Source organism: Lepus europaeus, chromosome 3 (genome assembly GCF_033115175.1).
Source record: "Lepus europaeus isolate LE1 chromosome 3, mLepTim1.pri, whole genome shotgun sequence".
Classification (NCBI taxonomy): domain Eukaryota; kingdom Metazoa; phylum Chordata; class Mammalia; order Lagomorpha; family Leporidae; genus Lepus; species Lepus europaeus.
Genome location: NC_084829.1, coordinates 5460728 through 5481806, shown reverse-complemented (window position 1 = coordinate 5481806; position 21079 = coordinate 5460728). Strand labels below are relative to the sequence as shown.

Below are 21079 nucleotides of genomic sequence, written 5' to 3'. Positions count from 1 at the left end.
CAGTTCAAGTCCCAGCTGCTCCACTTCCAATCCAGCTCTCTCCTCTATGGCCTGAGAAAGCAGTAGAAAATGGCCCAAGTACCTAAGTGGGAAACGCGGAAGAGGCTCCTGGCTCCCGTCTTCAGATGAGCACAGCTCCAGGCCTCTGGAGAGTGACCCATCGGATGGAAGACCTTTGTCTTTCTCTCTGCCTCAGCCTCTCTGTAACTCTGCCTTTCAAATAAAACACATTGTTTTAATTGAAATGCCATTATATAAAATAATATATTTATTTTATTTGAAAGGCAGAGTTACATAGAGAGAGAAGGAGAGGCAGAGAGAGGGAGAGAGAGAAGTCTTCCATCCACTGGTTTACTCCCCAGGTGGCCGCAACAGCCAGAGCTGCGCTGATCTAAAGGCAGGAGCCAGGAGCTTCCTCGGGGTCTCCAAGAACCTGTGATGTCCCAGTTATCTTAGTTTATTAAAGTATACTCTACTGATGCTTGTGGAATGACAAAATCACCTAACTACACATTACATTTCTCGAAATGTATCTCCATCAGGAGGGGATGCACGACCATATTTTAAATCTTTAGATGACTAATAATACTTAAAACAATGTAAATGCTATGCAAATAGCTGTTACACTGCATCATTTAAGGAACAAAAAGTCTCTACTTGTTTAACACAGACACAAATTTATTTTCAAATAATTGCGATCAGCAAATACTTCAACTGTTGAAACCATGACTGGGGGACCCACGGATACAGGAGTCCACCTGTACAACCAACACCCAAACAATGCCAAAACTAAGACCGGCAAGGCCTACCTACAGGCCTGAGCCAATGGAGGCTGGACATAGCTGGTGCCAGCACAGACTGACAACACAAGCTCCTCCACCTAGCTCAGTGACTTACAGTAGACTACGTAACCTCCTCCAGGGTTCATCTCTCCATCGGTTACGTGGGTGTTGTTTGTTCTGTGAAGTAGAATGATCTGGAAAGCCTTGGACCAATAGTACACGCTAGTTGTCTGTGTTAACACTAGGCTGCTCAGGAAGTGAAAGCCCTTTGTTCTCTATAATGAACACAGAGGACAACCCCTACATCAGTAATTCCTTTCCACAACTTATTGTGAAAAACAATTCAAATAAGAGAGGTAGAAATGTCTACCCATTCATTTTTTCTTATAATTTCTACAGAACACCTCCCCTCTCCAGAAACACAAAAGGAAAGAGGAAGAGTCCCAGGACGATAGCAGGCCTCCCCCTCTGAAGTCCTAGAAGGGCTCCTTGTCTTCTAAAGTGGAGCCCAGCAAGTACATGGGTAAATCAAAAACACTTGTAGAAAATGGAATTAAAAGATGTTTGTTTTGATGCAAAAAAAAAAAAAAAAAAAAAACACCATCAAGGTTTTTCTTGACATCCATTTTCTATGAATCTGCTGGAGGCCTCCCATGCCTCATTTTGGACATGATGCTTCTGAATGCCTCAGAAGTGTCAAACAGCCTCTCACACTGATCCCATGAAGAGAAGGCCAAGGCCTATTAATTCGAATTGTTTTAAATTCCTGGTTTGATAATTCAAAAGTCTCGGCCTGAGTCTGATGCTTGCTCTTTCATTGTGCACTGCACTTTTGACTTTTAGCATGACTTGTGGTCTTTTGCTGTAATTGGGGCATCAGAAGTTATGTAAAAGATGCTGAAGTGGACAGGCTTTTAGGGTGAGGCTGTATGTTCATCTGGTTAGGATATAAGCTGTGTTCACTGGTTGCAGAAGCTGTAGGTGTCATGAGCTAAAACTTCCTCCAATGGCCTTAGCTTTCCTCCAGCGCCTTTGAATGTTCTTCAACTAGTATGTGCCTTGAAACAGGGGTTATCGCTAACAGAAATACAATGTAAGGGTCTGAGTGACGTGGAGGGAAGATGTGTTTGCTGCAGTGCTATGATCAGATCCTAGTCTATGGGTGAGGACGTGTCCCTGGGTTATGAAGTGCTCTTGGTTTTCTGTTTTCCAGTTAGGCTAGACTTGGATATTTCCCATCCCTCAGTTCAGTTCAGCCCTGGTAAAACTCAACCCTATCACGCTTCGAGGAAATAGGTTCTTCTGCAGGTGTTACGCTTTGAACATGAGTTTGACCCTGGATTTCATGCTGGGCTTTAAATCCCAGAGTCGTAAGTTAATAGCACTAAGAGCGCAGACACTTAATCCAATTATGGTGCTTTGCCCATGGGCCTTGTGAGATCCGTGGGTCACTGAGGGAGTGCGCCAGGGAGGTGTTTCGCCCACAATGGTCAGGTACAGAAAGTGAGCTGGCGCCCGGCCACTCTGAATTCTGGCTCCCCACAGGATCCCTTCTTTGGATGTGCTCTGCCATTGCCAGCCCTGTCCTCACTGAGGACAACCAATGGGGTCTTCCCATCGTGGACCTGAATCTCCAAAACTGGGAGCTGCCTCCAGTTCTTCCTTCTTGAGCAGCTTATCTCAGGGACTTTGTTTCAGAGTCAAAAAGCTGACTGATACAGAGGCCAACCTTTTGTTAAGGAGAACAGAATGCTCCAGGTGTATTTCAATATGGTGACTTGTCCCCACCTGCTTCAAGAAACAGGAGGGAATTCTGAGAGCCTAAGGGTTGGGGCGGGGGGGGGGGGGGGGGGGCGGTCCTAAAATTAAATTCAGGGAAGAAGGCAGGCTCCCCTAGGAGTGTTCCCGAGTCTTTCCCTCTCTAAGACAGGGCACACCAAGCCTCCAGCAAGTCGTGAGTTACAGTTTAACTGTTCCTCCCAGTACCAGGAGGTGAGGGTGGGGGCATGGGTGGGAGTTGGGGGTAGAGTTCTAACAGTGGACTTATGCTTCGGTTAAGCAGTGTTTCTCAAGATCCCCTCTCATCCAGGTACTAACCAGGCCTGACCCTGCTTAGCTTCCGAGGTCAGATGAGATTGGGCGTGTTCAGGGTGGTATGGCCGTGGACTCAAGACTCCCTAATCATCTGGGTAGTGGTTCATTGTGTGACCTCCATTTTCTGTGGGTACAAGACAAGTCACTAATTTTGTCTGTTCAGCCTATTTTCTTATTGTGAGGAGAAGAACAACACAGACTTCCAAGCTCTTTACATGCTGACCTATTAAATCTGGGGGCAAATTAATGTGTCATTTCAGTTTTAAAGTCTTTCATGTTTACGATGTTCCCACGTCCCCAAAGATGGGTTTAAGTGCTCTGCTGATAACATGCGTCTGAAAGATGTGCTTACACTCAGCACACACAAACTGTTGAGCCGCTAATTCCTCCCGCGGCACCAGTCACCCTCGGTGAATCCGTCCTAGTGTGTTTGACATTTACATTCTCCCTGGCTGTTTGCATTATAACGATCTGTTCATGTCATCCACCACGAATATGGCTCCATCAGTCAGTTCAGACTGCCCGTTAAGCATCTGGATAGCTACCGGCATCCCTCTCCACAATGAAGCTCTTGCGAGGTAACAGAATGAGCACCAGCCGTGCGTGTGTGTGTGTGTGTGTGTCCCAGTTTCTCATGCTGGACTCATTTGCAGATGCCCTGTCAGGTAACAGGAGGGAAATGACTTCATTGAAATAAGGGGGTTTCCTAGATGGTAGTTTGCCATGGCCATTTGCATCTGAACATGCATTTATCACCAGCCTATCACAAACCTGCTCACTACTCTGGTCTCTGGGGCCCTCCCTGTTCCTCCATCCCCTCGGAAAACAATGAAGTCAATCTGCTCTTTAGAAACGAAACAAAGAGAAAATTCTTTTCAAAATAATATGTTACCAACAGTAGAACCTGGTGCTTGGGGAAAACAGATGTTTTATTGCTAGTTTCTCCATTCTTCCTATGAAAGGTGGAGGAAGGATATTCCTTCGCTTCAAAATATTCAATAGTAAGATCCTGCTGTTTCCCAGGTTGTGAGGTTTTTTTTCAGATTGTAGCCTGATCATTTCTCTTTATTCCTTTTTCTCACCATCACAGAAATTTCCCATTTACCTTTGCAATTTTTGGCTTCCAAACTTTCTCATTTCCTCCGGTAAATCTGTAAAGTATTGCATTATCTACAGCTTATGACTTCTCAATCACATTCATGGCAACAGATCGAAATGTCACACACAGGGTTCTGCTCTCATGATGGGGTCCCCAGGCAGTGCACGCAGGAAGGAGATGAAGAAACTACACCAAAGCCCCAGGAAGGAGGGTCGGTCAGACAGGGCATATAAAGGAAGATGCGTAGTCTGACATCATCCACGTTACACAGGGCAGAGGGTGTCAATCCTAAGGCTCACCCAGGATTCTCCTAACAACAACACACGGTAGATTATGCAATACTCAAAGTATTTCTTACTCTGAAAGATTCCTCCTGAAATCAAAGTCATTTAAAAAACAGAGAAACCTTACTATACCACAGATTCCTAAAGGGTATCTTTTCACAAAGCCAGGAATCCATTAGCAAAATCACCACCACCAATTACCTCCAGCTCAGAATGTGCTTGCTCTGTAACTTTTGGATACCGGATTTTCTTAAAATAGAACACACAGAACTTTTGCTGCAGAGGCTGCAATTCTTTCCCAAAGCACTCCAGATTGCTATATAAAATTTGACTCACTTTCCTCGAAAATCTTTTCATATAAAAGTTATATAAATTTTTTATTTGATTATATGGAAGAGTAATGAAATCTGTACTTCCCCAAGTACGTCTCATTCTTTACAAAAGGAAGCCGGAGCTCCTTTTCTAAGATTTATTCACTTTGGGACCAGCGCTAGGGTGTGACGGGTGAAGCCGCAGCCTGAAGCGCCGGCATCCCATGTGGGCACTGGTTCGAGACCCAGCTGCTTCACCTCCGATCCAGCTCTCTGCTGTGGCCTGGGAAGCCAGTGGAGGATGGCCCAAGTCCTTGGGACCCTGCACCCGCACAGGAGGACCTGGAGGAAGCTCCTGACTTCAGATCAACACAGCTCTGGCTGTTATGGCCAACTAGGGGGTGAACCAGAGGATGGAAGACCTCTCTAACTTTGACTTTCAAATAAGCAAATGAATAAATCTTAAAAAAAAATTTATTCATTTTATTTGAAAGGCAGAGTCAGATCTTCCATCTACTGGTTCATTCCCCAAATGGCTGCAATGGCCAGAGCTGGGCTAGACCAAAGCGAGGAGCCAGAAACTTCTTCCAGGTCTCCCACATGGGTTCAGAGGCCCAAGCACTTGGGCCATCTTCTGCTGCTTTCCCAGCCACATTAGCGGGGAATGAGATTAGAAGTGGAGCAGCCAGGAACTGACTAGTACCCGTAAGAGATGCCAGTGTTGCAAGCAGCGGCTTAACCCTCTATGCCACAGCACTGGCCCCCAGTTGAAGCTCTTCAGACATCACTGAGCTGGTGGTAACCCCTTGCCCACCAGGACTTTCACGAACCACAGGTGTAAAGACAATCTCCCTTAAACAGGGTCATAAGTCTCTCACGAACATAGGATATAGAACATGTCTGAACACCACAGAAAGATTCCTGTTCACACTGGGAGGAGCAAGATATTAAGGAGTAAACAGACTACAAACAGTTTCTCATGCAGGCACCTAGCAATGAGCTATTCATTTTCCTCAATCAGTTTCTAAAATGAGAAATCAGCTCAGGTGGTCACCATGGCCCAGCAGGCCTGGAAGGGTGATCCCTCCCCGACATGGTCCTCCTCTCCTGGCTCCCACTCACGGAGACACAACCTGTCACTCTCCCCCATCACACCCATCCCATACATCACAAGGTCTCTGAACGCATCTCTCAGCATCTCGGCGTCTAACTCTGGCCATGTCTGCAGTCACTCCTGCCATCAGGCCACCTTTATCCTCACAGAGCTTTGGCTGCTTTCACTGTATCCCATCTTGGGCATCTCAATCCACTTTTCCAAAGCAATCAAAATAACCTTTCTAACTTACAGATCTGATGGTTAAAACCTTTCAATGGTCCCTCAGTGTCAGAACCCTCTCCATGGACAAATACAAATGTTTCAGCGTAATTTATAAGAACCTTCAGAGGTTTCCAAATTTAGGTAGAAAATGAAATGAAAGAAAATATTTGTATTTCCTAAACTCTGGCATACCCCATACCAACTAACTCCCAGTGTCTGGAGGTGAGATGCAGGCATCACTTTTGTTTAAAAAGACTTACTTATTTACTTGAAAGGCAGAGTTACAGAGAGGCAAAGGGAGAGAGAGATACATCTTCCATCTACTGGTTCACTCTCCAAATGGCCACGATGGCTGGGTCTGAGTCGATCTGAAGCCAGGAACTTCTTCCAGGTCTCCCACGCAGGTGCAGGGGCCCAAGGACTTGGGCCATCTTCCACTGCTTTCCCAGGCCATAGCAGAGAGCTGGATCGGAAGTGGAGCCGCTGGGATTCAAACCAGTGCCCATATGGGACGCGGACACTTCAGGCAGCGGCTTTACCCGCTACACCACAGCGCTGGCCCCAAGGGATCACTGTTTTTAATTCCAAGGTGATGCCAATATGCAATAAAGTTTGCAAACCATTGAAGCTCCTGGCTCGTGGCTTCAGGTCAGCACAGCTCCAGCCGTTTCAGCCAATTGTGGAAGTGAACTAGCAGACGGAAGATCCACCTGTCCCTCGCTCTATCTCTGCCTCTCCTCTCTATGTGTGTAACTGTGACTTTCAAGTAAAATAAATAAATCTTAAAAAAAAAAAAAAAGACTAGCTATGATGTAATTTTCCTGGATGAGCTAAAGAAGAGAGGATAAAACCAAAGTAAATTGGGAAGTGACCAGGAAACCAGGTGTTAATGGCAATCTCAGCTGGTGCCGCGGCTCACTAGGCTGATCCTCCACCTGTGGCACCGGCACTCTGGGTTCTAGTCCCGGTCGGGGTGCCGGATTCTGTCCTGGTAGCCCCTCTTCCAGGCCAGCTCTCTGCTATGGCCCGGGAGTGCAGTGGAGGATGGCCTAAGTCCTTGGGCCCTGCACCCGCATGGGAGACCAGGAGAAGCACCTGGCTCTTTGCTTTGGATCAGCACGGTGCGCCGGCTGCAGTGTGCCGGCCACAGCGGCCATTAGAGGGTGAACCAACGGCAAAAAGGAAGATCTTTCTCTCTGTCTCTCTCTCACTGTCCACTCTGCCTGTCAAAGAAAAAAAAATGGCAATCTCTCTGGATGTGTGCACCAGACAGGTGATACAGGACCCACGTGAAGGACTCCATATCCTGGTCTGATGAGACAGGACAGGTGATTTTCTAACATCAGATTCAGGTGACCTGTCAATAAACCATTATTCATATAAACAACAATGAAGATGTTTTAAAAGATGTGGATGCTTGTACTTTGTTGGTTAGTCTGGTTCTCATTCCCACCATCTTCTAAATACACACACACATCCATCCCAGAAGTTTCAGACTTTGCACTCCCTCTATGATACTACTGCACACAGATGTGAGGACAGGCTACTGACCGATGATAATCCCTCTCTAGACACCAGGTTCTCTGGGAGCAGGGCTATGTTCTGTTTGTGACCACAAATTTCCAACAGGAAGCACCAGATGTGATCTATGGAAAGGGACCGTGCCCTTGTTCAATACTGGGTCTCCAGTATTAGAGCACAGAACTTTAGAGCAGAAGTTGCACAAAGAGGACAATCATTTTTATCTGAGTCTAGACTAGACCACTTGAAATTAGTATTATGGCATCGTGGTCTTGAAAATATTAGAGATATCTTCTTAGAAAGACCCAAACAGGGGCTGGCGTTGTGGAGTAGTGGATTAAGCTGCTGCCTGTGGCACTGGCATCACATATGGGCGCTGGTTTGAGTTCTGGCTACTCTACTTCTGATCCAGCTCCTTGGCTGATGCACAGGGATGGCAGCAGATGATGGCCCCAACACTTGGGCCCCTGCACCCACATGGGCAGATCCAGAGGAAGCTCCTGGCTCTTGGCTTTGGCCTGGCCCTGCCCTGGCAGTCGCGGCCATCTGGGAAGCGAACCAGGGGATGGAAGACCTCTAACTATACCTTTTGAATAAATGAAATAAATCTAAAAAAAACGAAAGAGAGAGCAGCACAAAACAGAGTCCCACACGTTCAAGCACATCCTGGGAATAACCTCTGCTTTTCAAAATCATCCTCAATTAGCACATTCCCAGTGGCGATGGAAAGACACTAAATCTTTGAAGCTTTGATATCCCCTTGTTCCTTTCCATTCTCTTACTCTAACATTCTGCACCACTGTTAGCATCTTTTTTAGGTTAGCAATATTGTCCTCAAAGATCAAACAATAAGTCTTCAGATAATAAAGACAATTCCCAGTCTACTTCTCAGGGCTGTCATGAAACTTAAATGAGTATATGAAAAAAGCCTCCGAAACACAAGAAATACTATAAAAAGTAAGTTATGAGACTTATTATAAATTAATACTAAGCAAAGCCCAGAAGAAATTCTTATTGAAATTTTCATACATTAATTTCTGGGGATAAATGAATGCTATGAATGAAACTGCCATTCTTTTGAATTAAAGGTATATTCAGAAAGATTGCAGCTTCATTCATAATCTGAATTGCTTCCGGAAGATGGTCCCAGGTTATTTGCTTCTTTCTAAATTACCTACAAGTTTCAGAAATAGAACACATCTAAAAAGTTCATTAGAAGTCAAGGAGCTTTGTGTATCTACATTTGATTTGTGGATAATTTCTTTTATATAAAATCTATAAAGAATCACAAGATTCCATGATGCATGTAAAGTTACTGAAACGAACTTGCAACACTAAAATCCCCAAAGAAATGTGCAAAAGGTAAACTCACATGGGGACATCACCATAAATAACAGTTTCTCAATATCAATCAGAAATACATTAAAGGTATGGAACAAAGCAACCTGTAGGTAGCATTCTGTCATTTTTGATGGGCAGAGATCCAAATGTGAGTCCCTTGTTCTATTTTTTTTTTAAGATTTATTTTATCTATTTGAAAGTCAGAGTTACACAGAGAGAGAAGGAGAGGCAGAGAGAGAGAAAGAGGTCTGCCATCTGCTGGTTCACTCCCCAGTTGGCCACAACGGCTGGAGCTGCGCCGATCTGAAGCCAGGAGCCAGGAGCTTCCTCCGGGCCTCCCACGCGGGTACAGCAGCCCAAGGACTTGGGTCATCTTCTCCTGCTTTCCCAGGCGAAAGCAGAGAGCTGGATCAGAAGTGGATCAGCCAGGTCTCGAACCGGTGCCCATATGGGATGCCGGCACTGCAGGCAGCAGCTTTACCCACTACACCACAACGCTGGCCCCTGTTCCTGGTTCTTACCAGCCTTCCATGCCCATTTTTACAAAAGAGCTTCATGGTCTCCTTCTTAGCTAATGAAACCACAAAGGTCAAAAAATAGTTTCATGTATCTAAAGAAGGAAGTGTAGATAAATAAGTTGATCTGTGTCAATACCCCAATAGAAAAATACAATTTTGTAAAAATGTCTAAGCAACATTTACTAGTGTTGTGTGTGTGTATACACACACACACACACACACACACATATATACATGTGCTAATAAAAAGAAAAAGTCCACCATTTCATACTCAGGTAAGTCTTATTGAGTTAAAAATAATTTTTCTAAAAACGCCCTAACCTTGACTAAGCCCAAAATGAGAATAACCGGGTGTTACTGCAGACAGACGAGCAGCAACTGACTAGACACAGTTCAGCAGCCAACACTTCTTATCAAGAAACTGCACGTCCCAGCCCAGCTGTGGCCCATTTCTGATGCCTGCTCAAAGGTGGTGATTGTACCCCAACTGCACCTTTCTGAGACACTGTAACATTCAATTTCTACCCCGAAGTGAACAGAGAACATAGGTAATATACATGATAACATATATATTACAATATACAATATTACGGCCAGCGCAGCAGCTCACTAGGCTAATCCTCCGCCTTGCGGCGCCAGCACACAGGGTTCTAGTCCCGGTCGGGGCACCGGATTCTGTCCCGGTTGCCCCTCTTCCAGGCCAGCTCTCTGCTGTGGCCCAGGAAGACACTGGAGGATGGCCCAAGTGCTTGGGCCCTGCACCCCATGGGAGACCAGGAGAAGCACCTGGCTCCTGCCATCGGATCAGCGCGGTGCGCCAGCCGCAGCGCGCCAACCGCGGCGGCCATTGGAGGGTGAACCAACGGCAAAAGGAAGACCTTTCTCTCTGTCTCTCTCTCACTGTCCACTCTGCCTGTCCAAAAAAAAAAAAAAAAAATACAATATTACAGCATGCCCTTCCGAGAACTCCCCCAAACTTAATACACATGCATAACTCCCCTAGAAAAAAGCTGATAAAACATGTAACTCCTGGCTATTTGGGCAGCCTGGATTTTAGTCATGAAAAAATCTTGCTCCTGGCTTGGGCAACCCAAGTATCTCCTTTCTTCTTAGCATTCACATCAGCGTGTGTCTCCACTGGCATCCCCACAAGACAAGAACCCTTGGTTTCTGCCTGATTACACACTGACATGCAGTTCACAGGGCCCTCAATCTGCGCCTCAGTGACCTGACGTTTCCTGTGACCTCTTCTGAAGGAGTGGAGGAGCCCTGACAGCATCCATTTAGTCTATGAACGAGGTACACATCTTGGGATTTTGGACACAACCAGCATTATGTGCCACACACTGCCTTCCAGTTATAACAATATGTCCTGGAATTCATTCTGACAGCACATCCTGGTGGTCCTCACTCTGAGACTACATATCACACTGTTGTGTGAATGAGCCATGATATACTTAACCAACATCACTCATGTGTTGACTCTCCCCAGGTTGTTGCAAAGACAAACAGTGTCAAAAAACCATTCTTTATCACCTATCTTAGCAAACCTTGGTAAGTACAGATGAGGAATAACTTAAAAAAAAAAAAAAAAACACAATTGAGAGGTAGAGAGACAGAGATACATACACATGCAGAGCGAGTTTTCACCAAATGGTCCACTTTTTTTCTTTTTAGATTTTTATTTATTTGAGAGTCCAAGTTACAGACAAAGGGAAAGACACAGAAAAAGGTCTTCCATCCACTTCCAAATGGCCACAATGGCTGGAGCTGGGCAGATCTGAAGCCAGGAGACAGGAACTTCTTCCAGGTGTCCCATGTAGGCATAGGGGCCCAAACAGTTGGGTCATCTTCCACTGCTTTCCCAGGACACAGCAGACAGCTGGATCAGAAGAGGAGCAGCCACAATTTGAACTGGTGCCCATATGGGATGCCAGCACTTCAGGCAGCGGCTTTACCTGCTATGCCATAGCGCTGTAGCTTGCTTTCTTAAATTCTAATTTCACATACTCAAACTTCAATCATTACAACCTACGAGATTATGTCTTGAAATGCTGAAGACCATTCTCAAAGCAACATTATAAAGAAACCCACCCAGGTTATGGGATAAAATTATCGTTTTCCTTATTTTAATGTTTGAATCTTTTATATGCCTGGAATCTTCCCGGGAATAAAGAGTTACACAGATTGCTGTACGTTTGATGTGGTAGTTCACATGTTACTTGGGTCACTTACAGTCCTAGATTGCAGGGCCTGGGTCTGATTCCTGGCTTTGGCAACTGATTCCAGCTCCCTGTCAGTGTAGACCCTTGAAGGCGGTGTAATTCAGGTCGCCGGATCCCTGCCACCACCAACCCACGAGATTAATTTCTCAGCTCCTATGTAGGCCACTGCAGGCAGTGTGGAGTAAGCAGGCAGATATGAACACACGTAATCAACTCCTTTAATATTTTTTAAAAATAGATAAAAATGTAAAATGTTCATACATAGTGTAAATACAACATAAAAATTATGCACACACAAAAAAAGAAAACAAAAATGCTATAAGCGACTTGCATTCAGGCACAGGGGCCATGGGTAAGTTTTCTTCCTTCTTTTAATTTTCCCATATTTTGTGAGTTTTTGAGAACAAGCCTCTATTTCCCTTATGATAGATAATGTTAATTCCTTCAAGGTCAGCATAGGTGCCCTCTAGCACACTGCAGCAATGTATTTAGCAACAGCAGAGGGCCAGTGAAACTCCCTTTCTTAACATTTACTTATTTATTTCAGATGCAGAGTTATAGACGAGAAGGGGGAGAGGTGGAAGAAGGGGAGGCAGAAGAGGTCTTCCATCTGTTGGTTCACTCCCCAAATGGCCACAATGGCCGGAGATGGGCCAATCCCACTTGGGCCATCTTCCACTGCTTTCCCAGGCCATCAGCAGGCAGCTGGATTAGAAGTAGTGCAGGGCCTGAGCTGTGGCGCAGCTGGTTAAAGCTCTGGCCTGCAGCGCTGGCATACCATACGGCTACCAGTTTGAATCCTGGCTGCTCCACTTCCGAAACACCTCTCTGTATGGCCTGGGAAAGCAGTAGATGGCCCAAGTCCTGGGGCCCCTGTACCCATGTGGGAGACCTGGAAGAGGCTCCTGGCTCTGGATCAGCTCAGCTCTGGCTGTTGCAGCCATTTGGGGAATGAACCAGCAGATGGAAGACCTCTCTCTCTCTAGCTCGACCTCTCTCTCTCTATAACTGTCTTTCAAATAAATAAAATTAATCTTGAAAAAGAAGTGGAGCACAGCTGGGACTTAAACCAGCACCCATATGAGACACCTGTGCCTCAGGCAGAGGCTTAACCTACTACATTATAGGGCCAGCGCCCTCCTAACTTCTTTTTACCATATAGCCAAGTCACCAGTTCTTACATAGAAGACAGTGGGAAAACAGAAACAAGTTGTCCTCTGCACTGGTTCACAAATGGGATTTGCCAGACAGCCCTGTGCTCTGCCAGAAGGCAGCTTACCCCTAGGGCACCCTGGCAGTGCAGAAGGGGCTCACACACTGTAGCACGATGAATAAAGCAAGCTATTCAGTCATACTAAGGACAAACAGTCCAACCTAAACTTAGCAGAGACACAGGAAAAGCCCTCTGAAATATGAACACCCATAAATTCCAAACCTACTGTCAGCTAACCAGGTTCACATCAATTTCAAAGGGTCTCCAGCCACCACAGAATATGAGGGTTCCAGGCCTCCATCAGTGATTCTGATCTCAAGGCAGATATCACGTGGCTACTAGAAGAACCAGTAGAGGGACCGGCGCTGTGGCATAGCAGATAAAGCTGCTGCCTGCAGCGCTGGCATCCCATATAGGCACCAGTTCGAGTCCCAGCTGCTCCACTTCTGAACCAGCTCTCTGCTGTGCCCTGGGAAAGCAGTGGGAGATGGCCCAAGTGCGTGGATCCCTGCACCTGCATGGGAGACCCAGAAGAAGCTCCTGGCTTCTGGCTTCAGATCAGCACAGCTCCAGCCATTGCGGCCAATTGGAGAGAGAATCAGTGGATGGAAGACACTCAATTTTCCTCTCTCTCTCTCTCTCTTCCTCTGTGTGTGTGTGTGTGTAAAAAACTTTCAAATAAATAAATCTTGAAAAAAAAAAATCACTAGACTTAACTTTTCCCCGCTTTGTCTCTTCTGTTGTTACACTTGACATTCACCATGAATACGTCCCTCACTATTAATTCAGTTCAGCTGCAGAATTTCAACTACACAACCAAATGCGCTTTGTCATACTGGGGGTGAGGGGTGAGGGGTGAGGGGTGAGGGCAGGAGAGGAGGAAGAGAGCCACATACTCCATGCAGCTCTGCATTCAGATTGTAGTCACACAAGTACAATCAAGAGGCTCAAAGTAAATGCTCCCTTGACAACTTTAAATCTCTACGCTGGGTCATAATGAGAGTTTTACTAGGATCACCAGCATGGCAAATACACACTCAAAGCATATACCTCATCTAACACTGGACAATCTCCTTTAAAATTTAAAAAAAAAAAAAGGTTTAAATTCAAACTCAGAGATAATACAGAGCTATGATACAGTATGGAATTAAACTTTGACTCTGCACTATCTCTTGGCCCACAATATAAACCTCAGAGATTGTATCATTCTGGACCCTTGTGTGACTGTGGGATGAGGCCACCATTGCCACACACAGTTCTGTTCAAAGGCAAGAGAGAACAAGCACGGGCACACAGCAATGACAACGCAAGTGTACATCTGCTCCCGGCACGGTGGGCCAGGGGAAAGGCACACAGGGACCGCAGGTCTCCCAAGGAGCCACAGTGGAGAGAAAACAGACCAGGAAAACAGACCCCGTCTAGAGCTCCCAGCCACCATCTGTGTGCCCTAGGCAGGGTAGTCATCCTGAATGGGCTCAGTTCCTCGTCGGTACAACAGGAAGCCCCATTAGATGCTCTGAGGGTTATGTAGGTGATTCAGTGGCCTCCCAGCAATGGCTGCCTAAGTGCCTTGGCTCTGGTTTCCGCTTACTCATCCCTGTGGAGTGTCCTGGCGGCTCCCCAGGTGTCACAAAACGGCAAGACCCCATTACTGCAGGGCTTTGCCAGAGTAACTGGGATCATGAAAATGAAGAATCACTTTTCCTCATTCGTCATTCAATCATGAGACACAGACTATCACATTCATACACCACACACAAAACAATGTGCTTGGGGTGAGAATTTGGCAAAGCAGTTAAGCTAGCCCCCATCTCATACTGGAGTGCCTGAGTTTGAGTCATGGCTCTGCTCCCAATTCCAGCTTCCTACTGATGGGCTTCCTGGGAGGTAGCAATGATGGTTGGGTCCCATGTGGAAAACCTGGAGAGACTTCTAAGTTTGAGGTTGGCCCAGCCTTGGCTGTTGCTTGGGAGATTGCTGTCTCTTTGCCATTCAAATACATAAATGTGTTTTAAAATAAATTACAATGGGGACCAGGGCCGTGGTGTAGCAGGTAAAGCCACTGCCTGGGACGCCAGCATATCATGTGGGTGCCTGTGTGCATCCTGGCTATCCCACTTCCAATTCAGCTCCCTGCTAATGGCTTGGAAAAGCAGTGAAGGATGGCCCAAGTACTTGGGTCTCTGTACTCATGTGGGAGACCTGGAAGAAGCTTCTGGCTCCAGGCTTTGGATTAGCCCAGCTCTGGCCACTGCAGCCATTTGGGGAGTGAACCAGTAGATGGAAGACCTCTCTGTCTCTCTCTGTTAACGCTGCCTTTCAAATAAATAAGTCTTAAACACACACAGACACACACAGTGTGCTGGTCTCCTTAGGGAACAGACATAAAAAGTACTTTTAAAAAGTACAATCTCTACTGTAAGGTGCTCAACGTTTATAATCCAACTGGAACAATAACTAAAGAACAGTACAATGACAAAAATCTAGAGCAAATGGCCTAATTATCACCTACCTTCTCCACTAAGCTCAGGTGTGATTTTAAAATCCTGTACGATATAATTCAGTTTCCAAGACTGTCCTCACCAGGTGAAGGGAGGTGGCTTGTGCTGCCAGGGTCAGGCACTTTCTGGAACATACGCCCAGGTACTTCCAGTACCCTCCCCTGCTGGTTCTAGCTGCCTCCTCTGACTTGCAATGTTACCCCAAATCATTAGGCATTACTAAAAACTAAGGGGCCCCTAGACTCCAGTCACAATGGCTGAGTTTGTCCACTTACCTTTGTCAACATTTCTGAAAGTCCACACTGCAGGAACACAGAAAATACATAATTTACTCGTTCCACGCCTAGCACACTGCTCCAGTGAACAACGAATAAGTAACTATCACACTGACATCAGACTCCTAGTATACTGTCGTTAATGAAGACAACACAGATTTATCGAGGTTTAGATCAACACACAGACCACAAAGGTACGTCTTTTTCTTCTCCTACTCTGAGAGGCCACATCCCTAATCCTAGTTGACATGAATGCCTTTTTGATGGCACAGTAAATTGGCTCAACTTCTGGGAAGTATCTGACAGCATGTTTTAGAAGCCATAAATACGTTTATTCTTTGATGCATGCCACATCTGGGATTCTATCATAAGAACCTAATTCAAACTATGGAAACGGCTGTCAGACATATTTTGTAATGTCAGTAATAACTGTGACAAGTTGGAAGATGCCTGTCAACAACAGGGTTAAATAACTAACCCATGGAGCATCACACCAGAATATTATGCAGCTGCTAAGATGGTAACTAAGCAGCTTCCGTAGTAACAAACAAAAGTACAGACACAAAAGAGAAATAAGAAATATCAGAAAAGAATAATTGAAAACATTACTTTAGGGAAATGAGTATGAGCATTTGTCCCTATTTCTAAGCTTTCTGTAGTACTCTTATGATCCTTCTATAATTATAAGGTAATCTTTTATGTAAAAATAAAACTCATGCCTCTGATCTCATTGAAAAAGAGCCACGGGGTCACAAGAGCCCATGCAACACGCCCAGGAAGCAAGGGGCCATCAGCACTCCACGACGTGCAGGGAGCCAGGGGAGGTGCCACACAGGAGGCTCCCCAGAGAGGCACTGTAGGTGGCCATGTGCTTGTCAGTGACTGCCATGCCACCAAGCTGTGTCCGCCTCCTCAACCTGACAATTCCCTTCATGACCAGCACCCTGCGGCAGAGAACGGCCCAGGCACAGCTCCCGAGCCACGTAGAACATTCACAGGGTCACCGAGGGCTGCACGCGCGCTTGGTGAGTGAAAAGCCTGGGTGTTCACATCTGGAACGATCAGGAACATCTGCAGCAATAAATGCAGTAACTGGGACACAGGACGGGTTCCAGTCTCTGCTGCTCTGCTTCCCATCGCACTCCCGCTAATGCACCTGGAAAAGCAGTGGATGCTGGCCCGAGCGTCTGAGCCCCTACCACCCACGTGGGAGACCCGGCTGGAGTTCCAGGCTCCCACCTTCAGCCAACCCAGCCCCAGCTGTGCAAACACTGGGGGAGTGAACCAAAAGAGGCAAGATCTGTCTGCATCTCTCCCTCTCTCTGTCATTCTTTCAAATAAATAAATAAATCTAGAAAGGAAAAGGAACAGGAGAAAAGGAAAGGAATAATCACAAAGACTGGAAGAGGCAAATGGAAACAACCATCACTTCCAGGGGAGCACAGCAGATGGGGCAGAGCCACTGCTGCCTCACATGTGTCTGTCTAAGGAACAAGGCAGAAGAGAAGGACAGATCCCCTCAAGGGGATCTTCAGGGTGTGTCTTCAACCCTGACAAACACTAACTATAAGAGGCAATGGACTTCAATTCGAGACCAAGTCTCTTCATATACATATTCAGCCACGTGCCCACTCCAGGGCATCTCGGGGAGCTCCAAGCCAGTTTAAGCACGTTGGCCTCAGGTGCTGCTTTTGCTCCCACCCTCCTCTCCGTACCAAGTAACTCCAGAGCCCACTGTCCAGGACCAAGTTCTTATCTTTCCACTATCCCTAACTTGCCCCTTGAATGCATGCACAGCACAGCAGCAAAGTTTCAGACATAGGTTTTGAAACCAGAGAGAACCGACTTAAAATTCAAATTATGCGGCTGGCGCTGTGGGTTAGCGGGTAAAGCCACCTGCAGTGCCAGCATCCCATAGGGGCACCGGTTTGAGTCCCGGCTGCTCCAATCCCATCCAGCTCTCTGCTATGGCCTGGGAAAGCAGTAGAAGATGGCCCGAATCCTTGGGCTCCTGCACCCATGTGGGAGACCTGGAAGAAATTCATGGATCCTGGCTTTGGATCAGCGCCACTCTAGCTATTGCAGCCATCTGGGGAGTGAACCACTGGATGTAAGACCTCTCTCTCTCTCTGTGCCTCTGCCTCTCAAATAAATCAATGTCTTTTTAAAAAATTTCAAATGATACTACCCTGCTAAGTGAGCCTGGGAAACTCAATCATCCTCTCTGAACATCAGTGTCCTCCCCTGTAAAATCCCTGCCCTATGACACCTGTGCCACAGGAGCCTCCTAACGGTTAAGGAAATTCTGATGTGAACCTCAGAACCCACCTAACAGGTGCGTCGGCGCCTGGTGGCCATGTCTTCCTCAACTAGCTCCGTCTGCTGCAACAGCCCCACCCTCTCTAAGCCCACCATGCACTGACCACCGCCAGAGCTCAGGTTGCCTTCCGGAACCACTCCACTGCCCAAACTGAGGCACGCTTACTTCTGATCCATGATCAACTTCGCTTGTCTACAAATACAGCACCACACATACCGAGAAAACACAGCAACCATCTCAAAGCATGGCTACCAAGGCCACACTGCCTGAGTTCAGTCTGTTCTTTCAGGTTGGTCCGTGTGACTTTGTGGAGTTAGGTCGGTGAGTTTAAATTCAGATCTACACACACCAGCCATGTGAGCTCACTTAACCCCTCTCTGAGCCCCCTTCCCCCTCTGTAACACTGAAAGACAAACAGTACCTACCTCCTAGGCAGAGAAATTGGAACCCCTGTGCGCTGCAGGTGGAAATCAAATGGGCACAATCTCTGAAGAAAACACTCTGGAGGTTCCTAAAAAATTAAACATAGAATTACCACATGATCTAGCCATTCTCTTCTGGGTAAATACTCAAAAAGAACTGAAAGCTGAGATATGAACAGATCATCAGGGCACCCATGTTCACAACAGCCAAAGGGTGCAAGCAATCCATGTGTCCACTGAAGAGTGAATGAAAAAACAAAACGTAGTCTACACAAAGAATGGATTATCATTCACCTTAAAAAAGTACAGAAATTCTGACACCTGCTACCATGTAAATGAATCTTCAGGATATAATACCAATTATCCCATTACACGGTGAGAATAAGAATCAAGTCAGAACACGAAATTCATTTATGTTTTTTATACATTTTATACACATAGCCTGGAGGTGATTTGACACAGTATTTTTAGTGCTCATGTGTTTTAATTACAATCCATCACAGGAGGTCAAGTGTGAAATTTTCCTTTTGTGGCATCTTGCTTACATTCTAAGAATTGCAGACTTTGGAGTATTTCACATTTTCATATTAGGGACACTCAACCTTCTATTTTATTTTATTTTATTTTTTTTTTAATTTTTTAGACAGGCAGAGTGGACAGTGAGAGAGAGAGACAGAGAGAAGGGTTTTCCTTTTGCCGTTGGTTCACCCTCCAATGGCCGCCGCGGCCATTGATCCAATGGCAGGAGCCAGGTGCCTATCCTGGTCTCCCATGGGGTGCAGGGCCCAAGTACTTGGGCCATCCTCCTCTGCACTCCCTGGCCACAGCAGAGAGCTGGCCTGGAAGAGGGGCAACCGGGACAGAATCCGGAGCCCCGACCGGGACTAGAACCCGGTGTGCCGGCGCCGCAAGGCGGAGGATTAGCCTGTTGAGCCACGGCGCCGGCCTTATTTTATTTTCTTGCTTTTGCAGGAAAGTCCACCGTACAGTCCACACTGCAGTGTTTTAGAGCAAAGGATGCCCTCTGACGACACTCCAGTCCCCTCAGCCCTGGGGCTGTACACCTTCTGCAGGGAGACATTCCCAGCCAAACGCTCCTTCCCTGCAACAAACCGTCTGTGGCCGTAGGATGAGCATAAAGGAGTCGCCTGCTTTCTGAGCTGAGGCTTCACATTAAACACAGCTGAGACAGGCACACAGAAAGTCACTTATCTCACCGTCTTCGTTTCCTAGATGGCTCAAATTTTGACTCAAAAATAAGTTACAGGCTAAGATTATTACACTTATACTAATATAAGGAGGAGAAAAGAAAGTCCTCCTGTAAGCGTAAGTATTTTTTCACTTTTTATCACAACCATGACTATTTTATTTCTTTGCTTATTCATCTTGTAAAATGCATTAACATGGGGCCAGCACTGTGGCACCCCAGGTTAGGCCACTGCCTGCGATGCCAACATCCCATATGGCAGCCAGTTTGAGTCTGTGCTACTCCGCTTCCAATTCAGCTTCCTGCTAACGCACTCTGGAAACCGGTAGAAGATGGCCAAGTACTTGGGACCCTGCCAACAACATGGCAAACTTCATTTGAAGTTCCAGGCTCCTGGCTCTGGACTGGCCCAGCCCCAACTGTTGTGGCCATTTGGGGAGCAAACCAGCAGATAGAAGCTACCGCTCTCTCCCTCTCCAACTGTAACTCTAACATTTATTTATTTCAAACTGTTATTTCCAAGCACACACCAAAACAGAATGCAGTTGGGCCCCATGTAGCCAGCTTAACAATCAATTTTAATTTACATTTAATAAATACAAGTTTTCAAAAAAAACAATCAATTTTAACGTTTTGACTCATGCAGGTATGACTTTAAAAAGAAACAAGGAATAAAACCACAACAGTCACATTAAGGTAATTTTCATCTAACAATTGCCCTTATCAGCATTAATACTTTTCTATACTCCTAGATTTTTTTTTTTTTTTGGATACCTTCTCACCTACTTTTTTTTTTTTCTTTTTTTTTTTTTTTTGACAGGCAGAGTGGATAGTGAGAGAGAGAGACAAAGAGAAAGGTCTTCCTTTTCCACTGGTTCACTCCCCAATGGCCGCTGCGGCCAGAATACCGCGCTGATCCGAAGCCAGAAGCCAGGTGCTTCTCCTGGTCTCCCATGGGGTGCAGGGTTCATGCACTTGGGCCATCCTCCACTGCACTCCCAGGCCACAGCAGAGAGCTGGACTGGAAGAGGAGCAACCGGGACAGAATCTGGCACCTTGACCGTGACTAGAACCCGGGATGCCTGCACCACAGGTGGAGGATTAGCCTAGTGAGGCGCGGCGCCAGCCATACTTTCTTTTTTTGCAATTAAATAATTTCAGTATCCACTTTGCTATGGTTTCTGTCAGGAAGCACTGCATACTCAATGCACAGCCAGTGTGGGGCACGCACTATGTTCCTGAGAAATATTAGCTCTCCACAGATGCCCACTCTCCAAGTCCCAAAGATTCTTCTCCCTGCTTTATCCCTGGCCCCTCCTTTCTCTCCCTAAACACCAACGGCTTCTTTTCTACTCCTTCCAACTCTTTCTACGGCAAGGACCCCAAACTCGAATGCCCAATCACATATCCAATCACCTAGAAGAGCCCATATATAAAGGTCAATACAGTAAGTGGCAAAAGTGAGCTGATAAGTACATTTGGCACTTGAGGTGCAGAGCCTAAATTAAAAATAAAAACCATACCTAATCTAGTGCCTGTATTATGTATAGTGATACAGAAAGATGAGCCTAGACATGAGACTGCAAAAATACCACAAACAGGAATCCCTGCAAACGTCATGCATGGAGGCGTGTGTGTGTGTGCACAC

At 46.2% G+C, this 21079-nt stretch overlaps 1 protein-coding gene across 5 annotated transcripts in view; it reads right to left on the bottom strand.

The window, feature by feature from the left end:
- The window catches only part of FARS2 (phenylalanyl-tRNA synthetase 2, mitochondrial), a 483127-nt gene that overhangs the window by 431517 nt on the left and 30531 nt on the right, over window positions 1-21079 (bottom strand). For all 5 annotated transcript variants that reach the window (XM_062184260.1, XM_062184275.1, XM_062184252.1 and 2 more), the window contains exon 2: window positions 18228-18313. The gene's annotated coding sequence lies outside the window, so the exon portion shown is untranslated. The remainder of the gene's footprint in view (window positions 1-18227; window positions 18314-21079) is intronic.